Raw genomic sequence first — 15899 nt, 5'->3', positions numbered from 1 at the left:
AGAAGGCTTTTTATCACAGGACAGGAAATCAGCCCTCAACAACTTCACTGGCAGAAAAAGATTTTTTTGAAAAAATCCCAAAGCCCCGGGATCACAATTTCTGCAAAAATCTGACTTTCGGCAATTCACTCTAAAATGGTAAGAAACGGTTGTAAATGCTCCCCTGAGAGGTTTGGCAGTCGAAACAGAAGGCTTTTTATCACAGGACAAGAAATCAGCCCTCAACAACTTCACGGGCAGAAAAAGATTTTTTTGAAAAAATCCCTAAGCTCCGGGGTGACAATTTCAGCAAAAATCTGACTTTCGGCAATTCACTCAAAAATGGTGCCAAACGGTTGTAAATGCTCCCCTGAGAGGTTTGGCGGTACAAACAGAAGGCTTTTTATCACAGGACAAGAAATCAGCGCTCGACAAGTTAACCAGGAGAAAAAATTTTTTTTGAAAAAATCCCTAACCCCCGGGGTCACAATTTCAGCAAAAATCTGACTTTCAGCAACTCACTCAAAGATGGTGCCAGATAGTTGCAAATGCTCCCCTGAGAGGTTTGGCGGTCGAAACAGAAGGCTTTTTATCACAGGACAAGAAATCAGCCCTCAACAACTTCACGGCAAGAATTTTTTTTTTTTGAAAAAATCCCTAAGCCCCGGGGTCACAACTTCACCAGCAGAAAAAGATTTTTTTGAAAAAATCCCTAAGCCCCGGGGTCACAACTTCACCAGCAAAAAAAGATTTTTTTGAAAAAATCCCTAAGCCCCGGGGTCACAATTTCAGCAAAAATCTGACTTTCGGCAATTCACTCAAAAGTTGTGCCGCACGGTTGCAAATGCTCCCCTGAGAGGTTTGGTGGTCGAAATAGAAGGCTTTTTATCACAGGACAAGAAATCAGCCCTGAACAACTTCACCGGCAGAAATTTTTTTTTTTGAAAAATCCCTAAGCCGCGGGGTCACAATTTCAGCAAAAATCTGACTTTCGGCAATTCACTCAAAAATGGTGCCAAACTGTTGTAAATGCTCCCCTGAGAGGTTTGGCGGTCCAAACAGAAGGCTTTTTATCACAGGACAAGAAATCAGCGCTGGACAAGTTAACCAGGAGAAAAAGATTTTGTTGAAAAAATCCCTAAGCCCCGGGGTCACAATTTCAGCAAAAAACTGACTTTCAGCAACTCACTCAATGATGGTGCCAGATAGTTGCAAATGCTCCCCTGAATGGTTTGACGGTCGAAACAGAAGGCTTTGTATAACAGGACAAGAAATCAGCCCTCAACAACTTCACGGCAAGATTTTTTTTTAAAAAAAAAAATCCCTAAGCCCCGGGGTCACAACTTCACCAGCAGAAAAAGATTTTTTTGAAAAAATCCCTAAGCCCCGGGGTCACAATTTCAGCAAAAATCTGACTTTCGGCAATTCACTCAAAAATTGTGCCGCACGGTTGCAAATGCTCCCCTGAGAGGTTTGGCGGTCGAAACAGAAGGCTTTTTATGACAGGACAAGAAATCAGCGCTCGACAAGTTAACCAGGAGAAAAAGATTTTTTTGAAAAAATCCCTAAGCCCCGGGGTCACAATTTCAGCAACTCACTTTCGGCAACTCACTCAAAAATGTTGCAAGATAGTTGAAATTGCTCCCCTGAATGGTTTTCGGTCGAAACAGAAGGCTTTTTATCACAGGACAAGAAATCAGCCCTCAACAACTTCACCAGCAGAAAAAGATTTTTTTGAAAAAATCCCGAAGCCCAGGGGTCACAATTACAGCAAAAATCTGACTTTCGGCAACTCACTCAAAAATGGTGTCAGATAGTTGCAAATGCTCCCCTGAGAGGTTTGGCGGTCGAAAAATAAGGCTTTTTATCACAGGACAAGAAATCAGCCCTCAACAACTTCACCGGCAGAAAAAGATTTTTTGAAAAAATCCCTAAGCCCCGGCGTCACAATTTCAGCAAAAATCTGACTTTCGGCAATTCACTCAAAAATGTTGCCAAACAGTTGCAAATGCTCCCCTGAGAGGTTTGGCGGTCGAAACAGAAGGCTTTTTATCACAGGACAAGAAATCAGCCCTCAACAACTTCACCGCAAGAAAAAGATTTTTTTGAAAAAATCCCTAAGCCCCGGGGTCACAATTTCTGCAAAAATCTGACTATCGGAAATTCACTCAAAAATAGTGTCAGATAGTTGCAAATGCTCCCCTGAAAGGCTTGCCGGTCAAAACAGAAGAGTTTTTATGACAGGACAAGAAATCAGCCCTCAACAACTTCACCGGCAGAAAAAGATTTTTTGAAAAAACCCCTAAGCCCCGGGGTCACAATTTCAGCAAAAATCTGACTTTTGGCAATTCACTCAAAAATGGTGCCAAACGGTTGCAAATGCTCTCCTGAGAGGTTTGGCGGTCGAAACAGAAGGCTTTTTATCACAGGACAAGAAATCAGCCCTCAAAAACTTCACGGGCAGAAAAAGATTTTTTTGAAAAAAAATCCCTAAGCCTCGGGTTCACATTTTCAGCAAAAATCTGACTTTCGGCAACTCACTGAAAAATGGTGTCAGATAGTTGCAAATGCTCCCCTGAATGGTTTTCGGTCGAAACAGTAGGCTTTGTATCACAGGACAAGAAATCAGCGCTCGACAAGTTAACCAGGAGAAAAAGATTTTTTTGAAAAAATCCCTAAGCCCCGGCGTCACAATTTCAGCAAAAATCTGACTTTCGGCAATTCACTCAAAAATGTTGCCAAACGGTTGCAAATGCTCCCCTGAGAGGTTTGGCGGTCGAAAAATAAGGCTTTTTATCACAGGACAAGAAATCAGCCCTCAACAACTTCACCGGCAGAAAAAGATTTTTTTGAAAAAATCCCTAGGCCCCGGGGTCACAATTTCAGCAAAAATCTGACTTTAGGCAATTCACTCAAAAATGGTAAGAAGCGGTTGCAAATGCTCCCCTGAAAGGTTTGCCGGTCGAAACAGAAGGCTTTTTATCACAGGACAAGAAATCAGCCCTCAACAACTTCACGGGCAGAAAAAGATTTTTTTGAAAAAATCCCTAAGCCCCGGGGTCACAATTTCAGCAAAAGTCTGACTTTCGGCAATTCACTCAAAAATGGTGCCATACGGTTGCAAATGCTCCCCTGAGAGGTTTGGCGGTCGAAACAGAAGGCTTTTTATCAAAGGACAAGAAAGCAGCCGTCAACAACTTCACTGGCAGAAAAAGATTTTTTTGAAAAAATCCCTAAGCCCCGGGGTCAAAATTTCAGCAAAAATCTGCCTTTTGGCAATTCACTCAAAAATGGTGCCATACGGTTGCAAATGCTCCCCTGAGAGGTTAGGCGGTAGAAACAGAAGGCTTTTTATCACAGGACAAGAAATCAGCCCTCAACAACTTCACCGGCAGAAAAAGATTTTTTTGAAAAAATCCCTAAGCCCCGGGGTCACAATTACAGCAAAAATCTGACTTTCGGCAATTCACTCAAAAATGGTAAGAAATGGTTGCAAATGCTCCCCTGAAAGGTTTGCCGGTCGAAACAGAAGGCTTTTTATCACAGGACAAGAAATCAGCCCTCAACAACTTCACCGGCAGAAAAAGATTTTCTTGAAAAAATCCCTAAGCCCCGGGGTCACAATTTCAGCAAAAGTCTGACTTTCGGCAATTCACTCAAAAATGGTTCTGCACGGTTGCAAATGCTCCCCTGAAAAGTTTGCCGGTCGAAACAGAAGGCTTTTTATCACAGGACAAGAAATCAGCCCTCAACAACTTCACCGGCAGAAAAAGATTTTTTTGAAAAAATCCCTAAGCCCCGGCGTCACAATTTCAGCAAAAGTCTGACTTTCTGCAATTCACTAAAAAATGGTACGAAACGGTTGCAAATGCGCCCCTGAAAGGTTTGCCGGTCGAAACAGAAGGCTTTTTATCACAGGACAAGAAATCAGCCCACAACAACTTCACGGGCAGAAAAAGATTTTTTTGAAAAAATCCCTAAGCCCCGGGGTCAAAATTTCAGCAAAAATATGACTTTCGGCAATTCACTCAAAAATGGTGCCATACGGTTGCAAATGCTCCCCTGAGAGGTTTGGCGGTCGAAACAGAAGGCTTTTTATCAAAGGACAAGAAAGCAGCCGTCAACAACTTCACTGGCAGAAAAAGATTTTTTTGAAAAAATCCCTAAGCCCCGGCGTCACAATTTCAGCAAAAGTCTGACTTTCGGCAATTCAATAAAAAATGGTACGAAACGGTTGCAAATGCCCCCCTGAAACATTTGCCGGTCGAAACAGAAGGCTTTTTATGACAGGACAAGAAATCAGCCCACAACAACTTGACGGGCAGAAAAAGATTTTTTTGAAAAAATCCCTAAGCCCCGGCGTCAGAATTTCAGCAAAAGTCTGACTTTCGGGAATTCACTCAAAAATGGTGCCGCACGGTTGCAAATGCTCCCCTGAGAGGTTTGGCGGTCGAAACGGAAGGCTTTTTATGACAGGACAGGAAATCAGCCCTAAACAACTTCACCGGCAGAAAAAAAATTTCTTGAAAAAAAACGCTAAGCCCCGGGGTCACAATTTCAGCAAAAATCTGACTTTCGGCAAATCACTAAAAAATTGTACGAAACGGTTGCAAATGCTCCCCTGAAAGCTTTTCCGGTCGAAACAGAAGGCTTTTTATCACAGGACAAGAAATCAGCCCTCAACAATTTCACCGCAAGAAATTTTTTTTTTTTGAAATAATCCCTAAGCCCAGGGTCACAATTTCTTCAAAAATCTGACTTTCGGCAATTCACTCAAAAATAGTGCCAGATAGTTGCAAATGCTCCCCTGAGAGGATTGGCGGTCGAAACAGAAGGCTTTTTATCACAGGACAAGAATTCAGCCCTGAACAACCTCACCGGCAGAAAAAGATTTTTTTGAAAAAATCCCTAAGCCCCGGGGTCACAATTTCAGCAAAAATCTGACTTTCGGCAACTCACTCAAAAATGGTGCCAGATAGTTGCAAATGCTCCCCTGAGAGATTTGGCGGTTGAAACAGAAGGCTTTTTATCACAGGACAAGAAATCAGCCCTCAACAATTTCACGGGCAGGAAAATATTTTTTTGAAAAAATCCCGAAGCCCAGGAGTCACAATTTCTGCAAAAATCTGACTTTCGGCAACTCACTCAAAAATGGTGCCACATAGTTGGAAATGCTCCCCTCAGAGGTTTGGCGGTCGAAACAGAAGGCATTTTATCACAGGACAAGAATTCAGCCCTGAACACCCTCACCGGCAGAAAAAGATTTTTTTGAAAAAATCCCTAAGCCCCGGGGTCACAATTTCAGCAAAAATCTGACTTTCGGCAATTCACTCAAAAATGGTGCCACATTGTTGCAAATGCTCCCCTGAAAGGTTTGGCGGTCAAAACAGAAGGGTTTTTATAACAGGACAAGAAATCAGCCCTCAACAACTTCACCGGCAGAAAAAGATTTTTTTGAAAAAATCCCTAAGTCACAATTTCAGCAATAATCTGACTTTCGGCAACTCACTAAAAAATGGTGCCATATAGTTGCAAATGCTCCCCTGAGAGATTTGGCAGTCAAAACAGAAGGCTTTTTATCACAGGACAAGAAATCAGTCCTAAACAACTTCACCGGCAGAAAAAGATTTTTTTGAAAAAATCCCTAAGCCCCGGGGTCACAATTTCAGCAAAAATCTGACTTTCGGCAACTCACTCAAAAATGGTGCCAGATAGTTGCAAATACTCCCCTGAGAGGTTTGGCGGTCAAAACAGAAGGCTTTTTATCACAGGACAAGAATTCAGCCCTGAACAACTTCACCGGCAGAAAAAGATTTTGTTGAAAAAATCCCTAAGCCCCGGGGTAACAATTTCAGCAAGAAACTGACTTTCAGCAACTCACTCAATGATGGTGCCAGATAGTTGCAAATGCTCCCCTGAATGGTTTTCGGTCGAAACAGTAGGCTTTTTATCACAGGACAAGAATGCTCCCCTGAATGGTTTGACGGTCGAAACAGAAGGCTTTTTATAACAGGACAAGAAATCAGCCCTCAACAACTTCACGGGCAGAAAAAGATTTTTTTGAAAAAATCCATAAGCCCCGGGGTCACAATTACAGCAAAAATCTGACTTTCGGCAATTCACTAAAAAATGGTACGAAACGGTTGCAAATGCTCCCCTGAAAGGTTTGCCGGTCGAAAAAGAAGGCTTTTTATCACAGGACAAGAAATCAGCCCTCAACAACTTCACCGGCAGAAAAAGATTTTTTGAAAAAATCCCTAAGCCCCGGCGTCACAATTTCAGCAAAAATCTGACTTTCGGCAATTCACTCAAAAATGTTGCCAAACGGTTGCAAATGCTCCCCTGAGAGGTTTGGCGGTCGAAAAATAAGGCTTTTTATCACAGGACAAGAAATCAGCCCTCAACAACTTCACCGGCAGAAAAAGATTTTTTGAAAAAATCCCTAAGCCCCGGCGTCACAATTTCAGCAAAAATCTGACTTTCGGCAATTCACTCAAAAATGTTGCCAAACAGCTGCAAATGCTCCCCTGAGAGGTTTGGCGGTCGAAACAGAAGGCTTTTTATCACAGGACAAGAAATCAGCCCTCAACAACTTCACCGGCAGAAAATGATTTCTTTGAAAAAATCCCTAAGCCCCGGGGTCACAATTTCTGCAAAAATCTGACTTTCGGCAATTCACTCAAAAATAGTGTCAGATAGTTGCAAATGCTCCCCTGAAAGGCTTGCCGGTCGAAACAGAAGAGTTTTTATCACAGGACAAGAATTCAGCCCTGAACAACTTCACCGGCAGAAAAAGATTTTGTTGAAAAAATCCCTAAGCCCCGGGGTCACAATTTCAGCAAGAAACTGACTTTCAGCAACTCACTCAATGATGGTGCCAGATAGTTGCAAATGCTCCCCTGAATGGTTTGACGGTCGAAACAGAACGCTTTTTATAACAGGACAAGAAATCAGCCCTCAACAACTTCACGGCAAGATTTTTTTTTTTTTTTAAATCCCTAAGCCCCGGGGTCACAACTTCACCAGCAGAAAAAGATTGTTTTGAAAAAATCCCTAAGCCCCGGGGTCACAATTTCACAAAAATCTGACTTTCGGCAATTCACTCAAAAATTGTGCCGCACGGTTGCAAATGCTCCCCTGAGAGGTTTGGCGGTCGAAACAGAAGGCTTTTTATCACAGGACAAGAAATCAGCGCTCGACAAGTTAACCAGGAGAAAAAGATTTTTTTGAAAAAATCCCTAAGCCCAGGGGTCACAATTACAGCAAAAATCTGACTTTCGGCAACTCACTCAAAAATGGTGTCAGATAGTTGCAAATGCTCCCCTGAATGGTTTTCGGTCGAAACAGTAGGCTTTTTATAACAGGACAAGAAATCAGCCCTCAACAACTTCACAGCAAGAATTTTTTTTTTTTTTTTTTAAATCCCTATGCCCCTGGGTCACAACTTCACCAGCAGAAAAAGATTTTTTTGAAAAAATCCCTAAGCCCCGGGGTCACAATTTCAGCAAAAATCTGACTTTCGGCAATTCACTCAAAAATGTTGCCAAACGGTTGCAAATGCTCCCCTGAGAGGTTTGGCGGTCGAAAAATAAGGCTTTTTATCACAGGACAAGAAATCAGCCCTCAACAACTTCACCGGCAGAAAAAGATTTTCTTGAAAAATCCCTAAGCCCCGGGGTCACAATTTCAGCAAAAATCTGACTTTCGGCAATTCACTCAAAAATAGTGTCAGATAGTTGCAAATGCTCCCCTGAAAGGCTTGCCGGTCGAAACAGAAGAGTTTTTATGACAGGACAAGAAATCAGCCCTCAACAACTTCACCGGTAGAAAAAGATTTTTTGAAAAAAACCCTAAGCCCCGGCGTCACAATTTCAGCAAAAATCTGACTTTCGGCAATTCACTCAAAAATGGTGCCAAACGGTTGCAAATGCTCTCCTGAGAGGTTTGGCGGTCGAAACAGAAGGCTTTTTATCACAGGACAAGAAATCAGCCCTCAACAACTTCACGGCAGAAAAAGATTTTTTTGAAAAAAATCCCTAAGCCCCGGGGTCACAATTTCAGCAAAAATCTGACTTTCGGCAATTCACTCAAAAATAGTGTCAGATAGTTGCAAATGCTCCCCTGAAAGGCTTGCCGGTCGAAACAGAAGAGTTTTTATGACAGGACAAGAAATCAGCCCTCAACAACTTCACCGGTAGAAAAAGATTTTTTGAAAAAAACCCTAAGCCCCGGCGTCACAATTTCAGCAAAAATCTGACTTTCGGCAATTCACTCAAAAATGGTGCCAAACGGTTGCAAATGCTCTCCTGAGAGGTTTGGCGGTCGAAACAGAAGGCTTTTTATCACAGGACAAGAAATCAGCCCTCAACAACTTCACGGCAGAAAAAGATTTTTTTGAAAAAAATCCCTAAGCCCCGGGTCACAATTACAGCAAAAATCTGACTTTCGGCAATTCACTCAAAAATGGTAAGAAATGGTTGCAAATGCTCCCCTGAAAGGTTTGCCGGTCGAAACAGAAGGCTTTTTATCACAGGACAAGAAATCAGCCCTCAACAACTTCACCGGCAGAAAAAGATTTTCTTGAAAAAATCCCTAAGCCCCGGGGTCACAATTTCAGCAAAAGTCTGACTTTCGGCAATTCACTCAAAAATGGTTCTGCACGGTTGCAAATGCTCCCCTGAAAAGTTTGCCGGTCGAAACAGAAGGCTTTTTATCACAGGACAAGAAATCAGCCCTCAACAACTTCACCGGCAGAAAAAGATTTTTTTGAAAAAATCCCTAAGCCCCGGCGTCACAATTTCAGCAAAAGTCTGACTTTCTGCAATTCACTAAAAAATGGTACGAAACGGTTGCAAATGCGCCCCTGAAAGGTTTGCCGGTCGAAACAGAAGGCTTTTTATCACAGGACAAGAAATCAGCCCTCAACAACTTCACCGGCAGAAAAAGATTTTTTTGAAAAAATCCCTAAGCCCCGGGGTCACAATTACAGCAAAAATCTGACTTTCGGCAATTCACTCAAAAATGGTAAGAAATGGTTGCAAATGCTCCCCTGAAAGGTTTGCCGGTCGAAACAGAAGGCTTTTTATCACAGGGCAAGAAATCAGCCCTCAACAACTTCACCGGCAGAAAAAGATTTTCTTGAAAAAATCCCTAAGCCCCGGGGTCACAATTTCAGCAAAAGTCTGACTTTCGGCAATTCACTCAAAAATGGTTCTGCACGGTTGCAAATGCTCCCCTGAAAAGTTTGCCGGTCGAAACAGAAGGCTTTTTATCACAGGACAAGAAATCAGCCCTCAACAACTTCACCGGCAGAAAAAGATTTTTTTGAAAAAATCCCTAAGCCCCGGCGTCACAATTTCAGCAAAAGTCTGACTTTCTGCAATTCACTAAAAAATGGTACGAAACGGTTGCAAATGCGCCCCTGAAAGGTTTGCCGGTCGAAACAGAAGGCTTTTTATCACAGGACAAGAAATCAGCCCACAACAACTTCACGGGCAGAAAAAGATTTTTTTGAAAAAATCCCTAAGCCCCGGGGTCAAAATTTCAGCAAAAATATGACTTTCGGCAATTCACTCAAAAATGGTGCCATACGGTTGCAAATGCTCCCCTGAGAGGTTTGGCGGTCGAAACAGAAGGCTTTTTATCAAAGGACAAGAAAGCAGCCGTCAACAACTTCACTGGCAGAAAAAGATTTTTTTGAAAAAATCCCTAAGCCCCGGCGTCACAATTTCAGGAAAAGTCTGACTTTCGGCAATTCAATAAAAAATGGTACGAAACGGTTGCAAATGCCCCCCTGAAACATTTGCCGGTCGAAACAGAAGGCTTTTTATGACAGGACAAGAAATCAGCCCACAACAACTTGACGGGCAGAAAAAGATTTTTTTGAAAAAATCCCTAAGCCCCGGCGTCAGAATTTCAGCAAAAGTCTGACTTTCGGGAATTCACTCAAAAATGGTGCCGCACGGTTGCAAATGCTCCCCTGAGAGGTTTGGCGGTCGAAACGGAAGGCTTTTTATGACAGGACAGGAAATCAGCCCTAAACAACTTCACCGGCAGAAAAAAAATTTCTTGAAAAAAAACGCTAAGCCCCGGGGTCACAATTTCAGCAAAAATCTGACTTTCGGCAAATCACTAAAAAATTGTACGAAACGGTTGCAAATGCTCCCCTGAAAGCTTTTCCGGTCGAAACAGAAGGCTTTTTATCACAGGACAAGAAATCAGCCCTCAACAATTTCACCGCAAGAAATTTTTTTTTTTTGAAATAATCCCTAAGCCCAGGGTCACAATTTCTTCAAAAATCTGACTTTCGGCAATTCACTCAAAAATAGTGCCAGATAGTTGCAAATGCTCCCCTGAGAGGATTGGCGGTCGAAACAGAAGGCTTTTTATCACAGGACAAGAATTCAGCCCTGAACAACCTCACCGGTAGAAAAAGATTTTTTTGAAAAAATCCCTAAGCCCCGGGGTCACAATTTCAGCAAAAATCTGACTTTCGGCAACTCACTCAAAAATGGTGCCAGATAGTTGCAAATGCTCCCCTGAGAGATTTGGCGGTTGAAACAGAAGGCTTTTTATCACAGGACAAGAAATCAGCCCTCAACAATTTCACGGGCAGGAAAATATTTTTTTGAAAAAATCCCGAAGCCCAGGAGTCACAATTTCTGCAAAAATCTGACTTTCGGCAACTCACTCAAAAATGGTGCCACATAGTTGGAAATGCTCCCCTCAGAGGTTTGGCGGTCGAAACAGAAGGCATTTTATCACAGGACAAGAATTCAGCCCTGAACACCCTCACCGGCAGAAAAAGATTTTTTTGAAAAAATCCCTAAGCCCCGGGGTCACAATTTCAGCAAAAATCTGACTTTCGGCAATTCACTCAAAAATGGTGCCACATTGTTGCAAATGCTCCCCTGAAAGGTTTGGCGGTCAAAACAGAAGGGTTTTTATAACAGGACAGGAAATCAGCCCTCAACAACTTCACCGGCAGAAAAAGATTTTTTTGAAAAAATCCCTAAGTCACAATTTCAGCAATAATCTGACTTTCGGCAACTCACTAAAAAATGGTGCCATATAGTTGCAAATGCTCCCCTGAGAGATTTGGCAGTCAAAACAGAAGGCTTTTTATCACAGGACAAGAAATCAGTCCTAAACAACTTCACCGGCAGAAAAAGATTTTTTTGAAAAAATCCCTAAGCCCCGGGGTCACAATTTCAGCAAAAATCTGACTTTCGGCAACTCACTCAAAAATGGTGCCAGATAGTTGCAAATACTCCCCTGAGAGGTTTGGCGGTCAAAACAGAAGGCTTTTTATCACAGGACAAGAATTCAGCCCTGAACAACTTCACCGGCAGAAAAAGATTTTGTTGAAAAAATCCCTAAGCCCCGGGGTAACAATTTCAGCAAGAAACTGACTTTCAGCAACTCACTCAATGATGGTGCCAGATAGTTGCAAATGCTCCCCTGAATGGTTTTCGGTCGAAACAGTAGGCTTTTTATCACAGGACAAGAATGCTCCCCTGAATGGTTTGACGGTCGAAACAGAAGGCTTTTTATAACAGGACAAGAAATCAGCCCTCAACAACTTCACGGGCAGAAAAAGATTTTTTTGAAAAAATCCATAAGCCCCGGGGTCACAATTACAGCAAAAATCTGACTTTCGGCAATTCACTAAAAAATGGTACGAAACGGTTGCAAATGCTCCCCTGAAAGGTTTGCCGGTCGAAAAAGAAGGCTTTTTATCACAGGACAAGAAATCAGCCCTCAACAACTTCACCGGCAGAAAAAGATTTTTTGAAAAAATCCCTAAGCCCCGGCGTCACAATTTCAGCAAAAATCTGACTTTCGGCAATTCACTCAAAAATGTTGCCAAACGGTTGCAAATGCTCCCCTGAGAGGTTTGGCGGTCGAAAAATAAGGCTTTTTATCACAGGACAAGAAATCAGCCCTCAACAACTTCACCGGCAGAAAAAGATTTTTTGAAAAAATCCCTAAGCCCCGGCGTCACAATTTCAGCAAAAATCTGACTTTCGGCAATTCACTCAAAAATGTTGCCAAACAGCTGCAAATGCTCCCCTGAGAGGTTTGGCGGTCGAAACAGAAGGCTTTTTATCACAGGACAAGAAATCAGCCCTCAACAACTTCACCGGCAGAAAATGATTTTTTTGAAAAAATCCCTAAGCCCCGGGGTCACAATTTCTGCAAAAATCTGACTTTCGGCAATTCACTCAAAAATAGTGTCAGATAGTTGCAAATGCTCCCCTGAAAGGCTTGCCGGTCGAAACAGAAGAGTTTTTATCACAGGACAAGAATTCAGCCCTGAACAACTTCACCGGCAGAAAAAGATTTTGTTGAAAAAATCCCTAAGCCCCGGGGTCACAATTTCAGCAAGAAACTGACTTTCAGCAACTCACTCAATGATGGTGCCAGATAGTTGCAAATGCTCCCCTGAATGGTTTGACGGTCGAAACAGAACGCTTTTTATAACAGGACAAGAAATCAGCCCTCAACAACTTCACGGCAAGATTTTTTTTTTTTTTAAATCCCTAAGCCCCGGGGTCACAACTTCACCAGCAGAAAAAGATTGTTTTGAAAAAATCCCTAAGCCCCGGGGTCACAATTTCACAAAAATCTGACTTTCGGCAATTCACTCAAAAATTGTGCCGCACGGTTGCAAATGCTCCCCTGAGAGGTTTGGCGGTCGAAACAGAAGGCTTTTTATCACAGGACAAGAAATCAGCGCTCGACAAGTTAACCAGGAGAAAAAGATTTTTTTGAAAAAATCCCTAAGCCCAGGGGTCACAATTACAGCAAAAATCTGACTTTCGGCAACTCACTCAAAAATGGTGTCAGATAGTTGCAAATGCTCCCCTGAATGGTTTTCGGTCGAAACAGTAGGCTTTTTATAACAGGACAAGAAATCAGCCCTCAACAACTTCACAGCAAGAATTTTTTTTTTAAAAAAAAAATCCCTATGCCCCTGGGTCACAACTTCACCAGCAGAAAAAGATTTTTTTGAAAAAATCCCTAAGCCCCGGGGTCACAATTTCAGCAAAAATCTGACTTTCGGCAATTCACTCAAAAATGTTGCCAAACGGTTGCAAATGCTCCCCTGAGAGGTTTGGCGGTCGAAAAATAAGGCTTTTTATCACAGGACAAGAAATCAGCCCTCAACAACTTCACCGGCAGAAAAAGATTTTCTTGAAAAATCCCTAAGCCCCGGGGTCACAATTTCAGCAAAAATCTGACTTTCGGCAATTCACTCAAAAATAGTGTCAGATAGTTGCAAATGCTCCCCTGAAAGGCTTGCCGGTCGAAACAGAAGAGTTTTTATGACAGGACAAGAAATCAGCCCTCAACAACTTCACCGGTAGAAAAAGATTTTTTGAAAAAAACCCTAAGCCCCGGCGTCACAATTTCAGCAAAAATCTGACTTTCGGCAATTCACTCAAAAATGGTGCCAAACGGTTGCAAATGCTCTCCTGAGAGGTTTGGCGGTCGAAACAGAAGGCTTTTTATCACAGGACAAGAAATCAGCCCTCAACAACTTCACGGCAGAAAAAGATTTTTTTGAAAAAAATCCCTAAGCCCCGGGTCACAATTACAGCAAAAATCTGACTTTCGGCAATTCACTAAAAAATGGTACGAAACGGTTGCAAATGCTCCCCTGAAAGGTTTGCCGGTCGAAAAAGAAGGCTTTTTATCACAGGACAAGAAATCAGCCCTCAACAACTTCACGGCAGAAAAAGATTTTTTTGAAAAAATCCCTAAGCCCCGGGGTCACAATTACAGCAAAAATCTGACTTTCGGCAATTCACTCAAAAATGTTGCCAAACGGTTGCAAATGCTCCCCTGAGAGGTTTGGCGGTCAAAACAGAAGGCTTTTTATCACAGGACAAGAAATCAGCCCTCAACAACTTCACTGGCAGAAAAAGATTTTTTTGAAAATATCCCTATTCCCCGGGGTCACAATTTCAGCAAAAATCTGACTTTCGGCAACTCACTCTAAAATGGTGCCAGATAGTTGCAAATACTCCCCTGAGAGGTTTGGCGGTCAAAACAGAAGGCTTTTTATCACAGGACAAGAATTCAGCCCTGAACAACTTCACCGGCAGAAAAAGATTTTGTTGAAAAAATCCCTAAGCCCCGGGGTCACAATTTCAGCAAGAAACTGACTTTCAGCAACTCACTCAATGATGGTGCCAGATAGTTGCAAATGCTCCCCTGAATGGTTTGACGGTCGAAACAGAAGGCTTTTTATAACAGGACAAGAAATCAGCCCTCAACAACTTCACGGCAAGATTTTTTTTTTTTTTTAAATCCCTAAGCCCCGGGGTCACAACTTCACCAGCAGAAAAAGATTTTTTTGAAAAAATCCCTAAGCCCCGGGGTCACAATTTCAGCAAAAATCTGACTTTCGGCAATTCACTCAAAAATTGTGCCGCACGGTTGCAAATGCTCCCCTGAGAGGTTTGGCGGTCGAAACAGAAGGCTTTTTATCACAGGACAAGAAATCAGCGCTCGACAAGTTAACCAGGAGAAAAAGATTTTTTTGAAAAAATCCCTAAGCCCAGGGGTCACAATTACAGCAAAAATCTGACTTTCGGCAACTCACTCAAAAATGGTGTCAGATAGTTGCAAATGCTCCCCTGAATGGTTTTCGGTCGAAACAGTAGGCTTTTTATAACAGGACAAGAAATCAGCCCTCAACAACTTCACAGCAAGAATTTTTTTTTTTTTAAAAAAATCCCTATGCCCCTGGGTCACAACTTCACCAGCAGAAAAAGATTTTTTTGAAAAAATCCCTAAGCCCCGGGGTCACAATTTCAGCAAAAATCTGATTTTCGGCAATTCACTCAAAAATTGTGCCGCACGGTTGCAAATGCTCCCCTGACAGGTTTGGCGGTCGAAACAGAAGGCTTTTTATACCAGGACAAGAAATCAACCCAGAACAACTTCACCAGCAGAAAAAGATTTTTTTGAAAAAATCCCGAAGCCCAGGGGTCACAATTACAGCAAAAATCTGACTTTCGGCAACTCACTCAAAAATGGTGTCAGATAGTTGCAAATGCTCCCCTGAATGGTTTTCGGTCGAAACAGTAGGCTTTTTATCACAAGATAAGAAATCAGCGCTCGACAAGTTAACCAGGAAAAAAAGATTTTTTTGAAAAAATCCCTATGCCCCGGGGTCACAATTTCAGCAAAAATCTGACTTTCCGCAACTCACTCAAAGATGGTGCCAGATAGTTGCAAATGCTCCCCTGAATGGTTTTCGGTCGAAACAGTAGGCTTTTTATCACAGGACAAGAAATCAGCCCTCAACAACTTCACGGGCAGAAAAAGATTTTTTTGAAAAAATCCATAAGCCCCGGGGTCACAATTACAGCAAAAATCTGACTTTCGGCAATTCACTAAAAAATGGTACGAAACGGTTGCAAATGCTCCCCTGAAAGGTTTGCCGGTCAAAAAAGAAGGCTTTTTATCACAGGGCAAGAAATCAGCCCTCAACAACTTCACCGGCAGAAAAAGATTTTTTGAAAAAATCCCTAAGCCCCGGCGTCACAATTTCAGCAAAAATCTGACTTTCGGCAATTCACTCAAAAATGTTGCCAAATGGTTGCAAATGCTCCCCTGAGAGGTTTGGCGGTCGAAAAATAAGGCTTTTTATCACAGGACAAGAAATCAGCCCTCAACAACTTCACCGGCAGAAAAAGATTTTCTTGAAAAAATCCCTAAGCCCCGGCGTCACAATTTCAGCAAAAATCTGACTTTCGGCAATTCACTCAAAAATAGTGTCAGATAGTTGCAAATGCTCCCCTGAAAGGCTTGCCGGTCGAAACAGAAGAGTTTTTATGACAGGACAAGAAATCAGCCCTCAACAACTTCACCGGTAGAAAAAGATTTTTTGAAAAAAACCCTAAGCC

This window comes from Podarcis melisellensis (assembly GCF_964234715.1).
Source record: "Podarcis melisellensis genome assembly, chromosome: 4".
NCBI lineage: Eukaryota > Metazoa > Chordata > Lepidosauria > Squamata > Lacertidae > Podarcis > Podarcis melisellensis.
The sequence above is the reverse complement of the archived record's forward strand: the minus strand, read 5'-3'. Positions refer to the sequence as shown.